This window comes from Neomonachus schauinslandi, chromosome 8 (genome assembly GCF_002201575.2).
Source record: "Neomonachus schauinslandi chromosome 8, ASM220157v2, whole genome shotgun sequence".
Lineage (NCBI taxonomy): Eukaryota > Metazoa > Chordata > Mammalia > Carnivora > Phocidae > Neomonachus > Neomonachus schauinslandi.
Window position 1 is genome coordinate 35,175,592 of NC_058410.1, and position 6,238 is coordinate 35,181,829.

A 6,238-nucleotide genomic window follows, 5' to 3' on the forward strand; every position below is an offset into this window, starting at 1 on the left:
TTCTTTCTTTCTTTCTTTCTTTCTTTCTTTCTTTCTTTCTTTCTTTCTTTTAGTTAATTATCTAATTAAAATTAGAACGTCCACCATTAAAATTACCTGCAGCTGTATGGTTCTTGCTGCTATTGTTGGTGTACAGGGTGGTCTCACCACCTTGCCTCCAACAAAGGGCACCGAGAATTGCTTGTGATCTACCCACCCACACAGTCTTGTCACTTTGGAAAGATTGTAGACAGCATAACTAATAAAGTTACTGTGCTCTTGTGAAAGAATAATAGCATGTTTGAAGAGAGTGTATTAACCCTGTTGTAAAGTGTTGATTGCACTCCATAGTAAAGGAAATGAAAGAACAAAGATAAAGTGTTTTTAATTCTTACCCTGTTTGCTCTTGCTTGTTTTATTCCATTTCAATTTACACCTATATTCAAGAACACTAAAAATGTAGCACCCGGCCTCAAAAGCAGTTTTCTTTTTTCTACAGACTTTTGTAACAATTGGATGCTTTAAAGAACAGATATGTAAGCTAACTTAGAAAGTGATGAATAAGAAATATCATCCAATCTCAACTGTGAACTCAATTTGCTATGTTTACTATAATAAAAAGAGAAGAAAGAGGGAGAAGAAAGATGGAAGAGAGAGAGAAAGAAAAGAGAGAATGGAGAAAGAGAGAGAGAGAGAAAAACAAGTATTTTGTTTTACTTTTTTGTTGTTACCTTCCAAGATTTCAATTTACTGGGCCCTAACAGTAACAAGTTATAATGCTGATTGTAAACTTTTGGAGAATATAGCAATAAGCAACAGTCAATATTTCTGAAACCTCAAATTTGACATTAGAAATTTCTAATGTGCTGATCCCCATTAAAGACTATTAGTGCAAATAATATGTGCACAAATATGAATATCCATCCAAACATCCTTAAACATAAGGAGCAAGCTCTTTGGAAGGTGGATAATGTGAGAAGCAGAAGTAATGGAAATTATTTGGATATTGGGGTTCTTTAATCAAAAACAAGAAAGGAAATTATTGAAATTTTAGTTTCAGACTATAGAGTTCATTAAGTTTCCAACACTAATGCTACCTTTCTTACATCATTTCCATAAAAACATGATATGCATGGAAATAAGTAATATTTACATATTGATTGCCTCTATATTCATTGTGGTATAACAAGTGTTCAGAGTACAACTCATGAGTATTGATGTATAAACATAAATTGGATTCCAGGTAAATGAGAAAAATATTCAAAGTTTAAATTTAAAGATTTTTTTAAAACAAAAAAGTTATGACAGGATGAAGCTCCACAGTTTTGAGGAGCAATTGATGGACATTTCATACATTATTTATTAGATATAAATCAACATTTAAAAATCAGATAAAATTATCTTCTATTGTTAATGAACATCATTGGAAATCATCCTTGTGTGGTGATCCAGTAAGTATAAAAACCACTTACTTTCTCTGAACTACTTCTTTTGAGAACAGAGTTCCTATAATTGCATTCCCATCTCTCTCTCTCTCTCTCTTTTGAGTTGTATCTGTAAAGACATTTGGCATCTCATCAGCAAAAACAGCAGCTGGAGAAAGGCCTTGCTACTGCTCTGTCAAGGGAATTGCAAGTTTAGGTGGGGTTTTAATAGATATCAAGGATTTACTGACATAACATAGATTGCATGCTTTCATTCTATCTATTATTTGTATCTTTCTCTTTTAATGGAAATGAAAACAATTATAGAGTAGAAGAGATAAAGTTCCTCTTTGAGAGTACTGTATTCTAGTCGAGGAAGAGGTATAAAGTGACAAATACATGCATAAGGTAGGTATTTACACATCACATGACACTAGTTAAACTTAATTTCCATGTTCAAATCTTGTAGGAAACATCTGTGAAAGTCGATCCAAGCCAACAAATCAATAACATCCTCTGTAAGTGAAGGACGTTTTTATTATTTTTTAATTCCAATTAACAGTTTCCTGGAACTGCTAGCGATTATCTGGCATTTTTACATTTCTAATGTTGTTACTAAATTGTCTCTCCCATAAACTCCACACAATTTGGACTTTAAAAAAATGCAAATTAGACAGCTATTCCCTGATTCTAACCCTGACGATTTCCTTCATAGTGTGCAGTTAGTTCTTCAATGTGGCAAATCCCACTCTATGTGCTGTGGTCCTACATCAAACATAAGCAACAGTTTGACAAATTGAGAAGCAAAGCTCGATCTAAAAAGGAAAAGGGAGCTGTAAAAACATACTTGTTAGAGCTCTGGTGAATATATGGGATGTGGACATTATAAAACAGTCAAATTACTCTGTGTTTGATTCATGCTTAACTGAAGAATCATAGAAATATAGAGATGGAGGTGGCCTCATCCGTCAAATTAAACATTCATTTTAACTTTCCATTTTAAAATTAAGTCATATTTCTTGTGGTAATTTGAGAAACAAGTTTCATTTAAGCACCGTAGATTGAACTCTGGTGTTTATTTCCACTGCCTCTAGAAATGAAAGTAATGCAAATAAAAGAATAAACCTGCAAGGACAAAGAGAATTAGAGAGAAGACAATAGCAGGCAAGAGATGTGAACAAAGTTATAGAACATGAAAGCAGATGGAGAGTAACCAAATTGGTGGAGCAAGATGAAGATGTAATCCAAGACCCACAAAGGAGAATATTAAAATATTAGCAGATTCACCCCTCAGAATCCCAGAAAGCCTTGGGCCATGGTGGCTCCTAGTACTGGTCCAGGCAGAGGTGTGCCCTGGAGCCCATGGGCCCTGAGACCAATTTCTCCCACTTCCACAGAAGGCCCCAGGTTTAATCAGGGACATGGAGGCATAGCACTGAAAAAGAATTAGAGTAAGCGAAAGACTAAATGTTGAATAGTTGTTAACTCCGTTCCCACTAACCACTAACTCTCTTCTTTGCCAATCTCCAAGAATACCAGCAATGAGTTACGAATCCAAACACATTTGAGGAAAGCCTCCAACATTTAATACAGGAAACAAAACAAAATTTGATAATTTACCTTCTCTTCAGCAGTATATATAAGAATGCCTATTTTTCTCATGCCCTCTTCAGTCTCGGGTATTTATAATCAGTTAAAATAAAATAATCTCATGTTAAGTGTCCTACCATAATAAATTAAATAAATTAGTAAACAAGTAGATAGATAGATGATGATAGATAGATAATAGATAGATGATAGATACATAGATAGATAGATGATAGATAGATAGATATAGATAGATGAATGATAGAGGTAGAGTGTTTGTATAACTGCCCAAAGCCTAATAAGTAATAAAGTAGTAGGTACAGGTGGGATCTGAACCTAGCTTGTTAGCTTCCAGAGTTTATGCTTTAAACAACTTATATTCTTTAAAATATGAATTAGGCATTTTATGCTCTAATATGGTTTGTTCTCTGAACTCTGATATTGATAAATATGTTGGCTTATTGCTGTTTAGATGATTAATTTTTGATATTTAAATTTGTCCATCTTTTTTAAATTGCTAGTAGTTAATTTTATTCTTTTTGGCCCTGTCTTTTGAAAAAGCAAACTTGCCACTACAGGACTATATCAAATACTCTCTCATATTACCTCCCAATAATGTTAAAACTTGATGCATTTGAAATTTACTTTTATATATATATAGGTCATTTTCCAATACTATCTATTAAATAATTTAGTCTTTCCACACTGGATTTAAAATGTTTCTCTCTTTCTATGGTTTTCTGTATTCTATATAAATATTCATTTATATGTTCACTTTTGGTCTCAGTAAAAACAATTTTTAAAACCTAGACTATCAGAAGAAAATTTAACAAGCTCATCTTTTACCAATATGACAATTAATTTATTGTCTTCACCTTTTTTTTCCTGAAGATTTCATTTAAATTCAAGTTAGTTAACATATAGTGTATTATTAGTTTCAGGGATAGAATTGTGATTCATCAGTTGCATATAACATCCAGTGCTCATTACATCAAGCGCCCTCCTTAATGCCCATCACTCAATTACCCCATCCCCCAACCAACTTCCCTCCAGCAACCTTCAATTTGTTCCCTGTAGTTAAGAGTTTCTTATGGTTTGCCTCCCTCTCTGCCTTCACCTTATTTTATTTTTCCTTCCATTCCCCTATGTTCATCAATTTTGTTTCTTAAATTCCACATGAGTGAAATTATGTGGTGTTTGTCTTTCTCTGACTTATTTCACTTAGCATAGTACCTTCTAGTTCCATCCACATCATTGTAAATGGCAAGATTTCATTCTTTTTGTCTTAGTAATATTCCATTGTGTGTGTATGTGTATATATATATATCTCCCACATCTTCTTTATCAATTCATCTGTGGATGGACATCTAGGCTATTTCTATGTTTTTGCTATTGTGGACATTGCAGCTAGAAACATTGGGGTGCATATGCCCATTCAAATCACTATTTTTGTATCCTTCAGATAAATACCTGGTAGTGCAATTGCTGTGTCCTGGGGTAGTTCTATCTTTAACTTTTTGAGGAACCTCCACTGTTTTCCAGAGTGGCTGCAACAGTTTGCATTCCCACCAACAGTATAAGAGGGTTCCCTTTCTCTGCAGCCTCACCAACATCTGTTGTTTCCTGACTTGTTGATCTTAGCCATTCTGACCAGTGTGAGGTGGTATCTCAATGTGCTTTTGATTTGTATTTCCCTGATGATGAGTGATGAGCATTTTTTCATGTGTCTGTTAGCCATTTGTATGTCTTCTCTGGAGAAATGTCTGTTCATGTCTTCTGCCTATTTCTTGACTGGATGTTTTTTGGATGTTGAGTTTGATAAGTTCTTTATAGATTTTGGATACTAGCCCTTTATCTGATGTATGATTTGCAAATATCTTCTCTTGCCTTTTAAGGTTTTTTAATTATTCTTTTTTAAAATCATTTATTTGTTCTTATACAGTTGACTATTAGAAAACATGGATTTGAACTGCAAGAGTTTACTTATACATGGATTTTTTTTTAGATAAATACAGTACACTATTGTAAATGTATTTTCTCTTCCCTATGATTTTCTTAATAACGGTTCCTTTTTTTAGCTTACTTTATTATAAGAAAACGGTATATAATACATATGTTACAGGATTTCTTCTCCTTTGGTGCCCGCGGTTCTTGGTCATACCACTTCGAAGAACGAAGAGGTAGACCAGACAGAGTGATGGGCAGCAAATTAAGGTTTATTGAGCAATAGTAAAGTTTACTGACTGATAGAGTACAAAGCTCCTGAAGAGGGAGGGGACCCGAGAAGGTTGCCTTAACTTTTAGTTTTGTTGTTTCCTTTGCTGTGCAGAAGCTTTTTATCTTGGTGAAGTCTCAATAGTTCATTTTGCTTGTTTCCCTTGCCTTTGGAGATGGGACTAGTAAGACATTGCTGCAGCCAAAGTCAACGAGATTGCTGCCTGTGTTCTCCTCTAGGATTTTGATGGTTTCCTATCTCACATTTAGGTCAGCTTCCATCCATTTTGACTTTATTTCTGTGTATGATGCAAGAAAATGGTCCAGTTCCATTCTTCTGCATGTTGCTGTCCAGTTGTCCCAACACCATTTGTTGAAGAGACTGTCTTGCTCCCACTGGATATTCTTTTCTGCTTTCTCAAAGATTAGTTGACCACAGAGTTGAGGGTCCATTTCTGGGTTCTCTATTCTGTTCCATTGATCTATGTATCTGTTTTTGTGCCAGTACCATTCTGTCTTGATGATTACAGCTTTGTGATACAGCTTGAAGCCTAGAATGGTGATGCCTCCAGCTTTGGTTTTCTTTTTCAACATTATTTGGCTATTCAGGGTCTTTTCTGGTTCCAAGAAATTTTAGATTATTTGTTCCAACTCTGTGTTATTTTTTTAAAAAGATTTTATTTATTTATTTGACAGAGAGATAGAGAGCCCAAGTAGGCAGAGTGGCAGGCAGAGGGAGAGGTAGAGGGAGAAGCAGGCTCTCCGCTGAGCAGGGAGCCCGACACAGGGCTCGATCCCAGGACCCCGGGATCATGACCTGAGCCGAAGGCAGATGCTTAACTGACTGAGCCACCCAGGTGCCCCCAACTCTGTGTTATTTTGATAGGGATTGCATTCAATGTGTAGATTGCTTTGGGTAGTATATACATTTTAATAATATTTGTTCTTCTGATCCATGAGCATGGAATATTTTTCCATTTCTTTGTGTCTTCCTCAGTTTCTTTCATAACTGTTCTATACTTTTCAGAGTACAG